The sequence below is a fragment of the Odocoileus virginianus genome, chromosome 27, assembly GCF_023699985.2.
Source record: "Odocoileus virginianus isolate 20LAN1187 ecotype Illinois chromosome 27, Ovbor_1.2, whole genome shotgun sequence".
NCBI lineage: Eukaryota > Metazoa > Chordata > Mammalia > Artiodactyla > Cervidae > Odocoileus > Odocoileus virginianus.
This window is the reverse complement of record NC_069700.1, coordinates 8,423,329-8,443,999: the sequence shown is the minus strand read 5'-3', so window position 1 is coordinate 8,443,999 and position 20,671 is coordinate 8,423,329. Positions and strand designations below refer to the sequence as shown.

Here is a 20,671-nt window from a genome sequence, read left to right as displayed (position 1 = left end):
AAATTCAAGGACTCGGAGAGTCTGTTACCCTCATTCTTTGGTAGGCTACTTTCCAGCTTTGATAGGTTTCTAAACTTTAAGACAAGCTAAAAATTAATCAAAACCTGTGCTCAGAACTTGCCTTACACATAACAAATTTCTTCAGTAACATGAATGAAGGGAAATCGACTCTGGTTTCAAAAATGGCTCCCCTACCATCTGTCAACATACCTGAAATCCTACCATTACAAATGATGGCCTTTGGACCCTGGAAAATCGCTGGACCTCAAAAGTCTCACTGTGACAATGCACACACTTCTGGGTCAATATTACCTGAAACCGGAGTCAGTGAGCATTTTGGTGAGAGTCTAAGATGATTGGAATTGGGACCAAAAAGAATGGGGAGAAGAAGATAGAAGAAATGAGAGTTTTGCTGGATGCTGGTTTTGCTCTCAGGTGAGAAAAATGTCACCTTTCCCCCCTTAATCATTTGTACTGTTAGCAAATAAAAAAATTTAAGTTGAATAAAAAACAATAACAACAAAAAACCAAACTAAGTAGGAGTGACTCTTTGGATAAGTTCCAGGCAACAAAAATAATTCCTACAACTCTGCAAATCAATTCTCCAAACTCTGAATAGTAGTAGAAACATCTTTTTACTGTATATGTATATATATTTTGATATCAATATATAAGAAAGTAACAGTATATTTATGTTCAAATGGCATAATACATATTGAAATCAATTTAAAATGTTACTTTAAAATACTGAAGGCAACTACAGTAAGTTTGAAACACTGGGTGAAAGTATTCAATATAACAACTAGAAAGGGGAAATTGGAGTGGAGGGTAAACTAGGAAATATGGGATTTACAGATATAAACTACTGTACATAAAATAGATAGGAAGCAGATTACTGTATAGTGCAGGTAACTATATTCAATGTTTTGTAATAAGCTATAATGAAAAAATCTGAAAAAATGGTGTATAACGGAATCACTCTTCTGTATACCTGAAACTAACAATATTATAAATCAACTATGTGTCAATGAAAAAAAAAGAAACAGGAAACTTTTAGAAATGTGTATTTGAGTCATGCGAGTTGTATTAAATTATGTCAAAGATTTGTAAGAGTGAAACATGGCCTTTCTCTTTTTTAAAATTGAAGTAAAATTGATTTGTCTCCTTTTGAACAGTTGTAGAAGTAACGTTTTTTGAGGAGTCACTGATCAGACTTCATTTTTCTCTTTATTCTTTTCCTGTCTTATTTCAGCACTTCCTTCAGCGAGTACATTGTTTGCAAAAGTTACTCCCGGCAGTGTGCATACCAAGTTGATATCTGAACAGCACACACACTATTAAGGCTTCTCTTTTCTGAAGTTATCTTTGGATGCCTTGAATGCCCCACTGATAAAGTGGAGATAACCAGGCCCATTATTCAAAAAGGATTCATAAGATACCATCTACAAACTTTCCTAAAATCAGGAAAACAGCATCTTACAAGTGTCCTCCCTTCTCTTCTCATTAGCATGGCTGCAGTTACACCGGGGGGCTTTAGTTTGCCTTCAATTCAGTTCAGTCCGCTTAGTTGTGTCTGACTCTTTGCAACCCCATGGACTGCAGCACACCAGGCCTCCCTGTGCATCACCAACTCCCGGAGTTAATTTGCCTTAACAAATTATAATTTGTTAGTTTTATAAGAAGTGCTTGGTTTTGTCTTTTACTCTAAGACAAAGGGAAGGAAAGTCCCTCCAGCCCCCCTAAATAATCACAAGAGCTATCTTCTAACAGGTTGAAACTTCCTGAAAATGTAGTTTGTTTTTCAACTGTAGTAAAAGTCAATTTCTGAATAGAAATCTCCTGTTTTGGTAGTCTAAAATTTTGTGTGTCATTCTAACCTTCATTTTTAAGCACTCGTTTTACCTTGAATCACAAGTTGCCAGATTGTGAAGGGTTCTAGTAAGATGTGTTGCAACCACTGCTAACCAGCAATTCTGATTCCAGGCATTAAGCCTGCAACAGTCTGAGCCACGTGTGTTCTGCCTAATCAGATGGGTGTCTCCCCCCCCCACTCCCGCCCCTACTGCCACCACCAAGATGGTTTAGGGAATTTCCTTTCTCATTGTCTAGGCTCTAAGCAATGGCAACAAGAAATGCAAACGAGTGTTCAACCGTGAATCTGGTTTTGATACTCTTTCCAAGTCCCCAAGTGTGTGCATTTGCTTGGAGAACTGCACACTCTGCAGCGGGCCCTTGCACATTTATACCCGTGCACGGCCTTAATGGGAAACATTTGAGTCTGGCTGCAAAGACTTGCTCAGTGTGAAATCTGTTCCTCACACAATGGTCAGATTGAAAGGAGTTTCATTACATGGCTGGACGTTTCTCCTTTCTTTGGGGAATATAAAAGGTGAATGCAATACTTTCCAGTTTAACGTTACCACCAAACGTCATAATCTTAACCTCAAAATCAACTCCGAAATTTATACAGAGAACCAAAGGCCTTGAGCTGGCTGCAACTGCCTGTCTGATCTTGGTTAAGTTCCAAAAAGCCAGGGAGAGTTCAAAGCAGGGCCAGGAGCAACTCCACACTTTAATCCACGCTCCCTTTTCCTTCTCCATCTTTAGTTTCCCTCTGTCCTCTGGTATGAACTACAGTATATATCCATTTCAATAGCCCTAGACGCCGTAGATTCTAGAACAATGAGGAACGCGTCTTTCCTTATTGATACTGACAGGCCCTTTGGTCAGAAAACATCGCTCAACAGATGTTAGAGAACGTGGTCATAAAGCAGAAGGGTATCTGTTACAACTTTGAAGGCCGTTTTATTTCCAGCTCTCTGAATTCCACTGGATAAGGTTTGATTTTCTTCGCTCCCCCTCCCCCTTTCTTCAGAAACCCCTCTTGAGGCTTTGAAAGTGAAAGTGAAAGTCGCTCAGTGGTGTCTGACTCTTTGCAACCCCGTTGGCTGCAGCCTGCCAGGCTCCTCCGTCCATGGGATTCTCCAGGCAAGAATACTGGAGTGAGCAGCCATTCCCTTCCCCAGGAGATCTTCCCAACCCAGGGACTGAACTCAGGTTCCCCTCATTGCATGGGGAATTCTTTACCCTCTGAGCCACCAGGGAAACTTGAGGCTTTAGGATACAGGAAGGCAGTTATGGCTTAAGATAAGCTGGTGCTTTTCATTAGTTACCCCTCCCCCATCTTCTCACCAAGAAATAAAGAAAACAGAAAGGACAATTATGAAGCCACACCGACAATAAAGCAAGAACGAATTCTTTAAATTATTCGAGGTACTGTGCTTGGAAATTGAATAATGCCTTTTTTTTTTTCCAGTCTAAGCATTCTGGATTTTATTTCAGTCCACTCAGAGTGTTGGAAGACAGTTTTCACTTCTCTTTAGATTATTTTAACTCTGGCTAAAGAACACATCCATTGAAATAAAAAAGAATTGATTTGCACCCTGACTTTGAGGTGAACGACTGCCTGAGTACTGACTTAGCCTGAAATTCACTTCCTGTCAAATGGGCCACTTGGTGTAAGTGAATTTAGCTTAAAATTTCTAATGATGCCACAAACTTTGGCATAAATAAATGAAAGTGGAGATTTAATGCTGTACGGGTAATGTCTTCTTTCCCAAGAATATTTAGTCCCTATGACATTAACCAAACATGTTTGACAAATAAATGATGAGAAACAGGAATGAAACGGACAGAAATGACACCCTGACACAAGTGGTGGTGATGACAGTGTGTGTGGCCTTGCTCCCACGTCACCCAGAGCCCAAGTGAGTCCTCTACTTGCTGAGATAAACATTCCCAATTTGCCATTTTTGCATCCCCCACCCCGCCAGGTCCTGAGTTTGGGCAGGAATGGAAAGGAGAGCCGATATGCTCATATTTTCTTTGCAGAGCTCCTGAGCATTTCAAGAAGAATGTACAGGGTAGAGTCAGGAATGTCTGATAACGCAAATGCAAGGGAGGTCTTGTATTTGCATTATTAGAGTGTTGCGGCATATGTTCAGATGTCCTTTGGAAAATGTAGTCTGCCATATTCATATCACGTTTCGTTTTTGTTTTCTGCAATGCGATGTTGACATTTCCCCATTGAGAGGGCACGTTCCCTACTTTGAACCTGAGGAAATCTTTGTAACCGGGGTGGAATGCAGTGGAAGTGATAGGGTTTGACCTCTGAGACGAGGTCATGAAGGGTCATGTGGCTTCTGTCTGGCTCCCTCTCTCTCAGGATGCTCATCTCGGGAACCCTGGCCACTTGGAGAAGCCACTCACAGGTGTTCCAATCCACAGTCTGAGCTCAGAGGTGGTCCTAGGAAGGGCGAGGAGGGGAGAAAGGAGGCTGGGGGTTGGGGGGAGATAGAGGAGGCTGGAAATCACCCTAGTATGCTCACTAGCCAACTGGAAATGTCTCTACTGTGCTCACTAACTGACATAGGAAGAATGAGCTTTCAGTAGCTTTGCTCCATGGTCCCTTGGATCCGTCTCCTGCTTCAACAGTGTTTGGACAGAACGGACCCAGGGATGCCCCATCCTGCAGCCTCTGACCACCCTCCAAGCTCTTTTCACAACCTTGGGAATCAGCCACTCAACTGTCCTCAGCCACTGGGACCAGCCAACACCACTTTTTGAGTTTGACTCCTTATTAACAACCAAACATGAGCTCCCAGATTCATCAGAATTATTTCACCAAGGTGGAGACTGCCGTCTACTGTTCAATCAACATGCATCTGTGGGCCTCCTTCACCTACCTCTCCCCGGGGTTCTACATTGACCATGACAATGTAGCCCCAGGGGGTGTGGGCCCCTTTTCCCATGAATTGGCCAAGGAGAAGTACCCAGTGTCTCTTGAATAGTGCAAACCCAGCGCAGTGACCGCACCCTCTTCCAGGACATGCAGAAGCCTCTCCAGACAAGCACTGAAAATCCAGGATGCCATGGAAGCCACCCTTCTCACAGAGAAGAACTTGAACCAGGCTGTTTTGGACCTATGGGCCCTGGGTTCTGCCCGAGCAGACCCCCACCTCTGTGGCTCCAGGAAAGCTGCGTCCTGGATGAGCAGGTGAAACTCACAGAGAAGATGGGCGACCACGTGACCAACCTGCACAGGCTGGCTGATCCCCAGGCTGAGATGGGTGAGTATCTCATGGAAAGGCTTACCCTTCAACATGACTAGGAGGCTTTGGAGCCCGGCTGCCTTTGAGGAGGCTTTCTGGGGCCAGGGCTTCTATCTGAAGCCCTTCTCTGCAGCCCCTAGACAGCATTTTAATCATCTTGGAGCCCTTTCCCAAGCTTTGGACCAAACAGAAACAATAAAGCTTTTTGCAGAGGAAAAAAAAATGGAAGAGGGGGCATATAGAGTTTCCCATTTGTTCTAGAAGCTGGGATACCCCTATGAACAGACAGGCTCTCCTCTTCATTCAAGTGGATGCCCACACCCTTTCTCTCTGGGTATGCATTGCTACCTTGCTTTTATCTCATCTCAACAAGCCATTTCTCTATGGGCTGTCCCACTTATTGTTGTGCTATGTCTCTAATAATAAATTTTGCATCTGCATTAAAAAAAAAAAAAAAGACAAAACAGCCCCCTTCTCAGTTCCTGCTGGAGACTCTAAATTTAACTGACTGAGCCTTCCACAACTGGGAGAACCAAGCTCAGATTTTCTATAATCCTGACCAAGTTTTGTAATTACGGTGAACACATGTCGTGGGAATTAACTTGTTCTTTGAATTAGAGTTCCCCTTTGTTACAGATGAATAAACAAAGCCTAGGGAAGCTGATGGTGATTCTCCTTCATATGACTCCTGGGGATGACGGCTAAGTCATCTTTGCCCCTTATGTTTGACTATTTCTATAAGATCACCAGGGTCTGCTTCCCCATGCTTGCTAAGTCGCTTCAGTCGTGTCTGACTTGTTGCAACCCCATGGACTGTAGACCTGCCAGGTTCCTCTGTCCATGGGATTCTCCAGACAAGAATACTGGAGTGGGTTGCCATTTCCTGCTCCCCGGTAGACAGACACTTATGCTTAAGCGGTCACTCCTGACCAGAAAGCACTTGGGTGGAAACTTAAGAAGATTCCTGCTCTCTTTCCCCACTCTGGTTGGGTGAGGTGCCCCTCTTCTGTCCCACCCCTTACCCCCTGGTGCTGTGCCTTCTGCTCTTAGAGGACTCACTTCGTGGCTGCCTTCCCTTGCTGGAGGGATATCCTTCAAGGGTAGGGAGAATGTGAGCCTCTTTTCTGGATCTAAAGTACCTAGTAGGGTTCTAGGCTCAGAATAAGTCCACAGTGAAAGTCTGGGGAATGTTGAATGAATGATATGTGCCTGGGTGACACCACCCCTGACTCCATCCCCCGTTAGCATACTGTGCTGTGTTTTCTTGGCTGTCCCTGCTCTGGGAAATAGGGAAGGTGCAGGAGGGGCTCCTCCTTTTAGGATGGATTCGCTGTCCAGCTGCACACTGTGGTCAGAAGAAAGTCCTCAACTGCCAGCTCCTCCAGGGTCTGCTTTATCTCCAGAAAGCCACCTTGCCCAATTTCTTATTGTTCAGTTGCCAACTTATGTCCAACTCTTTGTGACCCCATGGACTGCAGCATGCCAGGCCTCCCTGTCCCTCACCATCTCCCAGAGTTTGCCCAAGTTCATATCTGTTGAATTGGTGATGCCATCCAATCATCTCATCTTCTGTCACCCTCTTCTCCTTCTGCCTTTAATCTTTCCCAGAAGCATGGTCTTTTCCAATGAGTTGTCTCTGTATCAGGTAGCCAAAGAATTGGAGCTTCAGCTTCAGCATCAGTCCTTCCAGCAAGTATTCCAGGTTGATTTCCTTTAGGATTGACTGGTTTGATCTCCTTACAGTCTCAAGAGTCCTTTGGCTCTCTGCCTTCTTTATGGTCCAGCTCTCACATCCATATGTGACTTCCTCACTCAAGGCCATGCCATATTCTGAATCTCGTGACTTAATACAAGAGGAGGTAAAAGTGGCTCTTGGTCCAATGGGGACCAAGTCACATGGTACTCTTTTACTCTAAAACTCCCTGACTGGTAAACTGAAATTTTTCTGAGCCTACATCACACTTCAACTCCCCATTTGCCCATTTTCATCGTCCCATCTTCTTTTCACAGGTGCTGGTTCTCAATAAAAATTTTATACTGCAAATTCCATCTCAGTATCTGCCTCTGGGGAACCCAACCCGCAATGACTTTTTCTTGTCTTTGATTCATTCATAAGGCTCTTTACCTTTGGTCAACTTAACTGTTTACCGAGTTAACTTAACAATGTTTATTTTGTGAAGATTTAAAAATATTCAATTCTGATTATGGCTTAGGAGACAAATGATAACTCCAAATGAAGGCTGGGCATAATATCCATGGAGAGCTCACTTGGAAAGGTTGGTAATGCCTTTTTCTTTGACGCTTAGGAAGATACATTCAGCTGAAATTAGACATTTTTGTGAGATCCCTGCATTGACTGATAATACCCAGATTGCTGGTTTTCTTTTTTCTTGATCACTATTCTGCTGATCTGGATTATCAAATGCCCTACAGGGAAAAACTGCTTCAGCTGACAGATACCAAGTTCAAACCAATGAGTCTCACTTCTCTGGAATTTTGCCCCCTCAGGTCCTAGGTGCCTTGGTACCAACTCTGATGCCCTCAAACAGCCTCTTCTTCCCCATCTTCATGTTTTAAATTGTGCTTAGTGGGGATGTTACTCTGTTACAAATTAATCTGCCACAGCTGGAGGCAGAATTGTTTAGGGTCACCTTCTCTCCAACTCACTAATCTTAACCAACAGAAGTGATGTGAAAGAATAGATGTTATCTTTTGTAAAGAAGAAGGGGAACTCAGATCAAAAGGTTATTAGAGGAAAAAATATAATATTGAGCAGGTTCTGGAGAAATTTGTGTAATTTTTCAATCAGAATTTTCTTAGATTCATCCTTAGTTAGGAAAATATGACTTTCATTTACCCATTGTTGCAGTTGTTTAGTTGTTAAGCCATGTCCGACTCTTCGTGACACCATGGACTATAGCACATCAGGCTTCCCTGTCCTTCACTAGCACCCTGAGTTAGCTCAGACTCATGTCCATTGAGTTGATGATGCCATCCAACCATCTCATCCTCTGTCACCCCCTTCTCCTCTTTCCCTCAATCTTTTTCAGCATCAGTCATTTCCAATCATTTACCCATGAATGCATTCAAATTTTATTTCTTCCTGTTATTAGTTTTTATTTCTTTATGTTAATTTTCCTAATTCCATCACTTTGTACCACAGAAAGTTTTCAAAAGTTAAATTTTTGAGTTAAACTCCTTTATTTTGAAAAAATTTTAACTCTCCAGTTAACTCTCAATTATTTACAGTGAAATATAGGGGGAATTTGTATTCATAATTTAAATCAATGAATAATTTAAAAATTTTATCTTTGGTTTTGAATGCAGGTCATATTTTGCTTGTTAAAAGATTTATCTTCCTGATAATATTTTCCTTAAATATGTTGACTTTTAAATCTATCTTTCTTGGCCAAACAACATTTCTTTTTTGTCCTGTGTGTCAAAGTTAACATGTACTTTTTAGATTTTATGCATCCTTCATGAGTTGTATGGCATTCCACTGTCTTCTATAAGATACTCCACAATTATTAGAGTAATTGGCATCTTTTGTAAATATTGATGTTTTTGGCTGTGCATACATTTGTTCCTTCTTTTGGTCTATAAGAAGATAATAACAATACTGTGAGTCTCCATTGTGTTTGTTTCATATTCAAGGAATATCAAAGATTTCACAGTCAGTGTCAAACCCCTGGTGAGTAGTTGGTGAAGATCTCTACTATCTAGATGGAGATGAGGCAATCCTCAGAGGGGAGAGAAAGCCAAACAAAGGAAGAGAAAGCCTCTCTGAGCAGATTAGGGCAAAATTCAGGTCTATTGATTTATGCTGGCTAGAAGAATGACCTTCCCCCAACCCCTTGCTGGGATTCTGCACCTCTGAGAAGGAACTGGAACAAAAGCAATTCAGCTAGGTGTTTCTCTTATGGCGCGTCCCACTGCTATTGCGACATGAGAACCGCTTACCTGGTCAAACAGGCTGTCTTGCTCAACTGGCTCTGATTCTTGCCAGGAAGTTTATTTTCTTACTCTGAAGAACAGTGACTATGGTTTTCTGATTTGTACTCAATCTTTGTCTAGTTGGTTGGTCATTCTTCCATTCATTTATTCATTCAAGGATCTATTTCAGACCTGCTCTGTGGAGGAGCCACTCATTTACCAGTGCTCCAGCATATACAGTGTGCAGCATGTTCCCTTTTAAAACTCACCACTCCCCTGCCCTCTTCCTCCCTTCCTTGACCTGTCACACATTTTCTCACTGGCACCCCATCAGACGCTAGGGGAAAAGCCTAATGATGACTCAAGAAAGGAAAGGGGGATTCCCTCATAGTCCAGTGGTTAAGAACCTGCCCGCCAGTGCGGATGACAGGGGTTCGATCCCTGCTCTGGGAAGATTCCACCCGCCGCGGGACATCTAAGCCTGTACGCCATGACTACTGAGCCAGCAATCTTGAGCTCACAAGCCACAACTACTGAGCCCGCTGGCCTAGAGCCCGTGTTCCACAACAAGAGAAGCCACCGCAACGAGAAGTCCACGGACCACGACTAGAGACGAGCCACTGGCCACAACTAGAGAAAGCCCGCACACAGCAATGAAGACCCAGCGCAGCCAAAAGTAAACAAACAAATAAATAAATCTTTAAAAAAAGAGAGAGAGAGGAAATAGAAGCTCATTCCTGAAGCTGCTCTGTTCTGGGTTCTCCAGTCTCTGCACTGATTTGTGATCTAGTTCCCAGGCCCTGCTCCCCTGACTTGCCTGCTGAAGAACCCATGATACAGCAACTAATTTTTCTTTGCCAAGAATTTCACTTTGAATTTCACTTTGAGTCTCGATGCTCACCTTTAGTACCTGAACTGTATTTGGCCTTGTCAGTCCATACAGAGACGAAGTGAACCCAGAGAAAGGAGCTGGAGGAGAGAATGTTTTCGTTCTTCATTTCTCATTGCTCTAAACAGTGAAGAGCTTTAGAAAACTTCTGAGGGATTCTACACTTCAGAGACAGGACATCCGGGAGAAGTTATTGGACCGTGTCGTGTTTTTTAGCTGATGAGGGAGAAGAGAGACTTTGGTCATAGGGAACAGATGGTGATGATGGGACAGGAGGGCTCGGGCTAAGCCTGGGACCATCAGAAGAAAAGAAAAGGCTTATGGAGTACCATCTGTACCAGCTCACACATGCACGATCTAATTTAGTGTTTCCAAATGTCTTCCTTGGAACACTAGTCCCAGGAGATGTTCTACAAGAAAAGGGGCCTGGATTTAAATATGTTTGGGAAAAGCTGCAGATCACATTCCTGTCTGAAGAAGTTCTGCAATAAGAAATCAATTGAATCTCTCCCTCGCATCTCATTAACAGGACTGCTGTGTCAAGAAGTCTGTGCATTTGCAATGCTGCTAGATGCTGCAAATTTGCTTTCATTCCTCTGTCCACACAAGGACATATGAGACCTCCTTGTGACCCAGCATTGTCCCACTTTGGTAACACTTATTAGGCTTCCCAGGCGGCTCAGTGGTAAAGAATCTGCCTGCCAAAGCAGGAGACACCAGTATGATCCTGGGTTAGGAAGATCCCCTGGAGTAGGAAATAGCAACCCCCTCCAGTATTCTTGCCTGGAGAACCCTATGGACAGAGGAGCCTGGTGGGCTACACTCCATGGGGTCGCAGAGTCAGACTCGACAGAGGGACTGAGCACACACATGCACACATTAATATCCCATAGAGCTTACGTTCCAGAAAACACAGGCTTGGTATACTGGTCGATTTTTAATCTTCCAACTTGTATACAGTGCAGTGTACATTACTGTCCTTTTCTAAAGATGAGGAACTGAGGCTTAGAAACTTGACCACTGCTTACAAGGTTGACTTTCTCTACTCCCAACCTGCTGGATACCCAGCCTCTCCACCCCACCTCCAGGGCAGATTCTAGTAGAGGCTGTTCTTGGAGAAGCACTGACTGCTACTGCTGGTGGTTAAATTCTGTACACCCCCCACAAAAGCATTGTGAAGTACACAATGGTTGGATTTCTATGGTCTTTTTAGGACAGTGCTTTTTATATCTGGTAGATTGCAGGTTATTGCTGCTGCTGCTGCTGCTAAGTCGCTTCAGTCATGTCCGACTCTGTGCGACCCCACCAGGCTCCGCCATCCCTGGGATCTCCAGGCAAGAACACTGGAGTGGGTTGCCATTTCCTTCTCCAATGCATGAAAGTGAAAAGTGAAAGTGAAGTAGCTCAGTCGTGTCCAACTCTTCGCGATCCCGTGGACTGCAGCCTACCAGGCTCCTCCATCCATGGGATTGTCCAGGCTAGAGTACTGGAGTGGGGTGCCAGTGCCTTCTCCGTGCAGGTTATTAGTTATTGCAATTTTCCCTTGTGATTCTATACCATAGAGCAGAGTTTTAATGATAGTAATAATAATAACAACCACAACTGATTGAGCATCCACTGTATTCAGGGCACTTGACACAAATCATCATTTGCCACAACAATCCTGCAATAGAAATATACTTCTAGGAAGGTACGCTCATCTTTATTTGAAGCTCTGAAAGGTTATGGCTTGACCAAGGTTACACTGAACTAGGATTCACCCAGTTTTTTTCTGACTTCTCTGCATCATACTGCCTTTTTTTGAAAATGTATTTTGAGTCTCCACCAATAACCAATGTTTAGAGCACACCTGCTTGCATAATTCAAGGTTGCCCAAATCCCAAATTTTAGAGACAAAGACTGGCTGCCTTTGTCTCCAGATAGGACTGTTTTTATCCCTGTTTGCTTATCTATTGATGAAGGTCTGCTTTGGTTTAAATAGAGTTAAGCTATGAGATTACCCATATTTATTCTTTCCCCCTTGTTATCTCCTGCCACTTCCTCTTTTTTCCTTTTCTCTCTATTCTTCTCTATTCTTATCTCTCTATTCTTCTCTTTCTGCTTTTATTTTTTTACAAGGCTGGTGAAGTTTGGTCTTCTCCCAGAATATAACACCTGTGCCTTCTGCCCTGCGGGCACCAAACAGAAGACCTTGTGAAGTACATCAACATGGCAGGAGTGGGATATCCTTGGTGGTCCAGTGGTTAAGACTCCATGCTTCTACTATAGGGGGCTTGGGATCAATGCCTGGTTGGGGAACTAAGATCCCACATGCTGTGCCTTGTGACCCACCCCCTGCAAAAAAAGAAAAAAGGAAGGAGAAAGTTGGCGATTCTAATGTTTTCATCCTGCTACCCTTCTTCCCCCAAATTTCTCCTCCTTATCCCATCACCCAATGTTTCCTACATTTTCCTTCACCTTCTTCCCTTCCCCCCGGATAGGGAGGTATTCCTTCTAAGGGGTGGGGGATGGGGAAGGATGGTCAAGGCAGACGGCAGACCAGGTGGAGGACACTGAGGCCAGGACAGGAGTGAGAGGGAAGGTCGTTACACGGCAGAGAAGGCCGAGGACGTGCAGCTGAAATCCCCAGAACGGACGGTGAAGAAGCAGAAGAAAGAGCAATGGAAAGAGAAGGAGACAGAGATCAGAAGACTGGCAGGGAGCCCGCAGGAGAGTGAGACCAAGGCGCAAACAGGACCAGGTGCGGGCAGGTGACAACACAGACATTTTGGAGAACAGAAGGGCATTCAGGGAGGAGAGCCAAGGCCACATAGGGTTGACTGTGTGTGTGTGTATTTTTTTTTTTAAGGATTAAGGATGAATCACTGTTTTCATCAGCATCAGTGCACATGCCATATGTTAGGTGTAGCTGGAGTGGAAAACACGTTGTGCTGACTTAGAACAGGCTCGACAGCCTCCCACTCTGCCCTGTTGGAGGCCTGGGACAGCGCCCTGTGGGTGTAGATTCCCCCGGAGGTGAGGTAACACTTCCCAGGCGTCTCTTGGTGCATGACCCTCACCGCTCCCTCCTCTAAAGTGAAGACCAAACCAATATAAATGCTGTAAACCACCCTCGACTACTCAAAGGTTAGAAGAGAAGTGGGGGTCACTGTACCACTAATGACAGATTCCACAGTAAAGACTCAATAAACACTTGGTAATTAATTACAGAGAAAAGGAACAAGATAGCAATTTAGGTCAGAGACTCCTTTGAAAATCTGATGAAAGCTATGGACCCTTTCCCCAGAAAAAAAGTATGTCAATTGCCAAGGCAGGAGACATAAGAGATGTGGGTTCGATCCCTGGGTCAGAAAGATCCCCTGGAGGAGGACATGGCAGCCCACTCCAGTGTTCTTGCCTGGAGGATCCCAAGGACAGAGGAGGCTGGCAGGTTACAGACCATAGGCTTGCAAAGAGTTGGACACGACTGAAGCAACTTAACATAGCACAGCACATACCTATTTAATTTATAACATCAGGATGCTCACTAAAGCCCTAAAACCAGAGCCAGTGGGACCCCTGGACCCCTGGGTGAGAAGTCCTAACTTAGAGCATACAAAATACCTTCGCATCCGTGAACCATGGATCCAACCAAAACCCCAGAAGTTGGGCAGGTGCTGCCAGCATCGGACAGGGGAGGAGGCTGGGTGAGTTGGGCGACTTGTTTCCACATCACCTACAAGGCAGCAGGGAGGGGAATCTAAAACTCACAGTTCTGAGGCCAGGCTTGTTCTATTGCCCTTTGAAAATCTTCAACTTACTGTTAGAAAGACAGATTTTAGTTTTAACTTTTTGATAGTCGTCATGGCTGTTAGAAAAGGGAGATGTTAGATTATACTTCTTCACCTTTGACTGAACCAATGGCTCATCTTCCAGTTCAACTAAACTTATTACAGTTGTTGCATCTCTCCCCTCATCAGGAAAAAACCTGTCATGGGGTCCACGAATGATTAGAGGACAAATGCTGTGGGTCGCAGTTAACAGGAGCCCCAAAATGTAACCTGGATATGCTGACGTCTGCTGCAGCCTTCTAAACCAGCGTACAGGCCAGACAACATTCCAGCCACTTGCCAGTCTGAAAACTCTTCTTGTCAAGCAAGACATCCATCTCCTGCAGGGTTTAACGATAGAACAGTGTATGCTGGTAACTGGTGAGCTCTGGAAAAAGAGTATGATAGTGCATGAGAGTTTGCTTTCATCAGACGATAAGCTAGTGTGAGTTTACACACTGTTTTGTTGGGATTTTAACACGTTTTGTTTGTTTGTTTTGGCTTTGGAATATCCGTATTATAACACTCGGTGTGCTCAAATCTCAAGAATTTATAACTAGAACTGTAGCTCTCGATTTATGATGTGTATGAAATTCCCACTCAGGGGCTTCTTAGAAACTCTTGGACTCCAAGCACTAGGCTAAATGCTTGATTTTATAGGTCAGGCGTGGGTTGGAGGTCTGCAGTGTAAGAAGAGCCAGGAGTGAGTTTTTGCAGAAAGTCGGAGGATGTGCTTTGAGACTCTGACTTAGAGGATTAGAGAGGCACTTAGTCTATATCTCTGGAGTATTGATTCTCATCCTGGGATTCCTGATTTATTATTTTTCTACTCTGGACTTATCAAGGCTGATGAGCTCCTTGAGAGCAGAGACAAATATGATGCTCATATTTCTGTTCTGAATCCTGACACAATTACTGGTAGTCGACTACATGAGAGAATAGAAATGATAGTTAAAATGTCAGAGGATGAATATTAATATGTTGAGATATTTCAATTTCACACTACAATCATGAAAAAGAAATCTTTACTTAGCCGGTAGAAGTCCCACTTGCCATTAAATCTTAAAAGGAAGAAGTTTAAGCATTCAGGGTAATTCACAACTTCCTGTCCTTCACCCTACTTCCTGGATGTTCGTCTGCTTGAAGTAAGACATTTTCCGCTGTTTTGGAAAACATGATTTGGAAAACAGCAACTCTGTGTAAGTATGTATTTTGTATAGGTGTTGTGAAGGATGAAAAGAAAACAACAAGATTTGGTTCCCACCTTACAGTAGATTACAGTCTGGTAGCGGGAAGGGGATGTCCAAGCACATGGGTATCTACACACCAAGGCAGATGCAGTGCTGGAAATGGAGGGGAGGTGGGATCCAGAATATTAGTTAGAATTGTCTGGAAGCTGAAGAGATTATTCCAGGAGTGATCAAAAAAGCAGGAATGTGAAAAAATAAAAAAAATGCAGGATTATGGGTTTGTAAACATCTGGCAGTTTTTGTCAGTCTAGCACTGTTTTTCTTTTTTCTGGATTCAACACCTCCTTATATAATACTTTGGAGGACTCCCCATCTCTGATGCACATGGTCTTGGTGGTGCTGGCTTTTCTCTGGACAAGGAGTGACATCCAGTTAGACTAAGCAGGTTCTGTTCCCCTGGAATGTGGAACTTGAAGCTACTGCAGCCATGAAATTAAAAGACACTTGCTCCTTGGAAGAAACGTTATGGCAAACCTAGATAACATGTTAAAAAGCAGAGACATTACTTTACCAACAAGGTCTGTACAGTCAAAGCTGTGGTTTTTCCAGTGGTCATGTATGGTTGTGAGAGTTGGACCGTAAAGAAAGCTGAGAACTGAAGAACTGATGCTTTTGAAATGCAGTGTTGAAGAAGACTCTTGAGAGTCCTTTGGACTGCAAGGAGATCAAACCAGTCAATCCTAAAAGAAATTAGTCCTTAATATTCATTGGAAAGACTGATGTTGAAGTTGAAGCTCTAATATTTTGGCTACCTGATGTGAAGAGATGACTCATTGGAAAAGACCTTGATACTGGGAAAGATTGAAGGCAGGAGGAGAAGGGCTCAACAGAGGATGAGATGGTTGGATGGCATCACTGATTCAATGGACATGAGTTTGAGCAAACTTCAGGAGATGTTGAAGGACAGGGAAGCCTGGCGTGCTGCAGTTCATGGGTTCATAAAGAGTTCGACACGACTGAGCGACTGAGCAACAAGTTTTGAAGATAGGAAACCACTGGACCTGAATTCTCCTGATGGTGGGATCCTAAAGATGCTGTTTTTGTGCTCCTGCACAGGAAAGATGAAGTGTGAACAAGTGGAGACAAGACTTAAGGGACTTAAGAGTTTTGGGAGGTAGTGGATTCCCAGTTACTGGAGGTTTTCTTGTCTTGGCTGGATGGCCACTTGGTAGGGATGTTACCTGAGATCCAAGCATTAGTTGAAATGACCTTGAAGTTCATCTTCAACCTAAAATTCTAAAACTCTGGTTAGTTGTGTACTGTAAGTGACTGACCCCCAGAACATACATCCTGGGAATCCAGGATTATCACAGCACACGTGACAAGGAAGGCACATATGTAAGTTCTCCTGGGCTTGTTTGTGGTGCCTTTAACAGCACCTCTGCTGTTAAAGGATCTCAACACTAAACATGTAAACCATGCCATAGGATTTGGGTGAGTGTACATCTACTTGAAGAAAGAGAATTTTGCTTTTCCTACATGAGGCAATAATTTGTAAGCCATATGTGTTATGACTGGCTTTTAAAGCAGCAGTCGCCGTAATAAAAAACTCAACTTATGGGAAATTTCAACCATCTCTCTGCTTAGTTCTTTCATTTCCAGTGGGGTTTGGCTGGGGCCTTGAGAAAGGGGAAGATTTTCATAGTAGCAGTCGTTGAAAACCAAGCTGTTATAGTCATGAATGAGGTTGAAGTAAGAAGCAGGAAAATAATGAGATGAATTTACAGTTTATTTCAATGCCTTCCAAAGTGTGTTTTCAATTTTTTTTTCCCCCCTGAATATCAACTTACCTACCCACAAATCTTGTTGTTGTGTGCTCCTGGATTGGCAAAGAAAAACATTGTGAGGTTCTGTTTAGGACCATTAAGGCTCCTACTGATAGGTTATAAATCAGCCTTTACATTTATTCTCTGCAATTTATAATTATCTGCCAAAGACGACCCAGAGCAGACCATCCTTCTATCTTAGCTACCTATCTATCTATCACATCAGTGAGGGCATACATAAAATACAATAGTATATATAATCTCAAGTTTTTGTGTCAAGGTGGGTCGCCATTCAGCAAGCCCACGGGCATTTGTAGGATGCTAATCATGGCACAAGTTAAAATTTGGTGGGATGCCTCATGAGCCACATGGCTTCTTCTGGAATCTATAAGATGTGAAAAGGACAGAGAGGATAGATAGGGTTAGTGTCAATGTGGATTCAATGAACATTTACTGAGCACATGCCATATGCTGGGTGGTAAATCAGCATGGTCCCCACTGTTGAACTCAATCCTCCTGGAAAGACCAACACATATAAACAACCAATTGCAAGTCAAGGTGGTTAGGAATGCATATGTGTAGTCTGATCAGCAAGCTCTTTGCCAAGTACTGAGATGGGTGCTCTGATGATTTCTACATCAGAGATGAAATTGTCTAGAATTCTGGGAGCGAAGCTGGGGAAGGGTATCCTAAGCAGAAAGAATAAAAGCAGCCAAGGCCTGGAGGTTATGAGCACGTGGGGCTTGTTCAGAGGATGATGGGTAATCTAGAACTGTGCTACTTGCAGTATGTATAGCCCCTGGACAAGCAGTGTTTTCGTCATCTGGGGATTTTGTTAAAGGCAGATCCTTACTTAGTACATCTGGGGAGGGCCCAAGATCATGCAATCATTTCTTACAATTTCCTGGGTGATGCTGCGGCTGATGGTTCAAACATAGAGTCTAAGAAGCAAGAACTAGAGCGTCTGAGAGTAAGGTGTGTGATGGTCAATGCCAGGACACAGACTGAAGGTCATCTGTGCAGTTCGGAGGGGTGGGTAGCTGACCCTGTAGGCAATACTTTTGGGGTAAAGATACCTGAGTCCTCTTTTTCCTTTGCAATTCTCTGCCCTTCCACACAGATACCATTTCATAGGACGGTTCATTATAGTCACTCATCTTGAACTACTTTGAATCCCCTGGCTAAGAGGTGTTACTGAATGACCCAAGTACCCTGGTGCTTGCGAGGCTGGAGGGACCTAAAAGAAACGACTAAACAAACACCACGTGGTGTTAAGACACAAAGCAGATGGCCTGAGTCCCAGCACACTTGACATGGTGCCCAAACCTGCTGGAACAATTGTTCATTATTCACTCAATCATTCAGCCCCTCGCCTCGCTCTGTATGCTCAGTCCTGGGGGCCTTGGGTGGGGTGTGGCAGTGGGATAGTGAGGAGGGGAAAAGGGACCATTTTGACCTGGGTTTGAACCCAGACTTGGAAAGCAATTTTCTTTAGCCAGGTAACTCTGAGACAGAGTGAAAGAAAAAACAAAACAAAACAGGGTCTGGGTTGCATGTAGAATTTGGACAGGTATAGGATAGGGGTTCAATATAGAGGACTGATGAGGTGTTACTGAGAGGTGGAGGGTTGATGTACACAGCTGTGGGCAAAGCACAGCCTGGGTTTCTTAGCTGTTTTGGAAGCACAATAAGAGGTCATCTAGATAAGATCTAATGTAATCAAGACATGGCCCAACACATCATCCCAGAAGAATGACAAAATTTTATCTTGACCCATATTTGGCCTAACTTATAATCTTAGAAGAATTAATGATACCTAGATGGATAAGGTTTCTTTTTCTTCTTAAAAAATTATTATTATTTGGCTTTAAGTCTGACTAAGATGGAAAGGACCTGACTGTTTGCCAGAAAATGGATTGCTAGCTGATGGGAAGAGAAATACAACAGTGATTGGGATTCCCCCTACCCATCAGTCCACTCAGACAAAATAAAGAGTGTGAAAGGAATAAAATCTGAAATCTTCTTCCTTGTGAGAGGGCTCCCATTCATTTCATTGATTAGCAGCTTTGGGCTAGGTACTTTTCATAGGCTATTCCACTTAATCCTCAAACAGCCTTATGATCAACTTCATAATTAGTATTTTTTTATTCTTGCTCATGACTAATATTTTACAGTTAATAAGTTGAGACTCAGAAAAAATAAAGTAGCTGCCTAAGGTATCACAGCTGGTAAGCTGCAGAGTCTAATTTGAATCTAGCTTTCCCTGGCTACCCGCTACCTGCCTTCTGGTGCAATGCCAATCTGTGCCATGCATACTTCCACTTGACTTAAAAGACATGGAATACAAAACTAATGATTTTAGGAGCAAGTCACAGTCCCTGTACTAGTGGACCTACTGACATCAACCGTCTCAGGGATATGGGAAATTCTCAGAGAATTCCTGAAAAAGTGAGAAGGGGGAGTGTCATCTTGAACCCCTGTAGAGGCTTTTATCCTTCTAGGAAAGGTTAAGACTTGCTAATGTCCATACTGTCTTAAACCCTAAGGAAGCTGCATTCAGCTCTCCAGGCAGAGTGAATTTGTTAGTGAAGCTTTTCCAAAAGGATTGCAGATAGCTCGTGAAACTCTCATTAGACACCTGAAAAATTAAGATGAATCCAAGATCAGGCATATTCTTGAGCCTTTAGACACTGCAGTCTTTCCTTTAAAGGAAGGCTACAAATGGGTGTTAAGAGAAGGGTGGATATAGTCCCTGGCACAGAATATTTTCCTATTTTATTTGGAAAAGTTATGATGGCCCACTGGGGAGCAGAACCTGTAGTAAGTGGAAGATCTTGAGACTATTTGGTGACCAGAGAGAAGGCTCAGAGATAGTGTGGTCTGTTAGAGATAAACAAAAAACAGCTCACTTAGAGCTGGTCCTTGCTGACTGGTCTACTTTGGTGGATAACAGCTGTTTGAAAGCTTTAAAAATTACTAATGGGCTAGCATATATCACAAGACATGAATATGCATCTTCTCCACAACACATGGATATAGGAAATCTCAGTTATTTAATTTTTCTAAATCAAATTGAATTTGTTTCTTTAAGAGCCACCTCACAGGGCTGGTAATTTTGACCATCATTACTTGTCCATGGCAGGCTTCTCTACTTTCCTAGGTTTGCCTTAAGACCTTTCTATCTGTTATGACTAAATGTCTTTTGCCTTCCCCCAAATTCATAGGTTGAAATCAACTCCCAAGGTGATGGTATTGGGAGGTGGGGCTTTTGGGAGGAGATTAGGTCATAAGGGTAGAGCCCTCATGAATGAAATTAGTGTTCTTTTATTTTTTTGGCCACACCACTTGGCATTTGAGATCTTAGTTCCCTGATCAGGGATTGAACCTCTGCCCCCTGCAGTGGAAGTGTGGAATTTTAACCATGAGACTGCCAGAAAGTGCCAGGGATTAGTGTGCTTATAAAGAGACCCAGAGAGCTCCCTCCTGCCTTCTCCCATGTGAGGACACAGCAAGAAAAACCAGGAAGCAGGACCTCATCAGACAATGAATCTGCTGGCCCCCCGATCTTGGACATTCCAGCCTCCAAAACTGCAAGAAATAAATTTCTGTTGTTTAGTTGCCAGAATGACTAAGACACTACTCAAAGTGTGATCATCAGAAGCTTATTAGTAACACAGAATCGTGGGTCCCACCCCAGACCTACTGAATCAGAATTTGCATTTTAACAAGAGATGAAGGCTATTTGTGTGCACATTACAGTTTGGGAAGCACTGATGTGAGAGTCTTGGAGGCCTGTCAGTCCTGACTGTTTCTGGAAGGGTCACTGGTCTTTAGGTCTTCATGATTATTGCTGAATTACTAAGTGTCCAGTCTTTTGCGGTTGATTAGAAGGCAGGCATTTCTACTTTCTCTG

The 20,671-nt window shown here is 43.3% G+C and overlaps 1 pseudogene; it reads left to right on the top strand.

Annotated features, from left to right (window-relative positions):
• Positions 1-4,652: 4,652 nt before the first annotated feature.
• On the top strand, positions 4,653-5,170 carry LOC110149408 (ferritin light chain pseudogene; annotated as a pseudogene).
• The last annotated feature ends 15,501 nt before the right edge of the window (positions 5,171-20,671 follow it).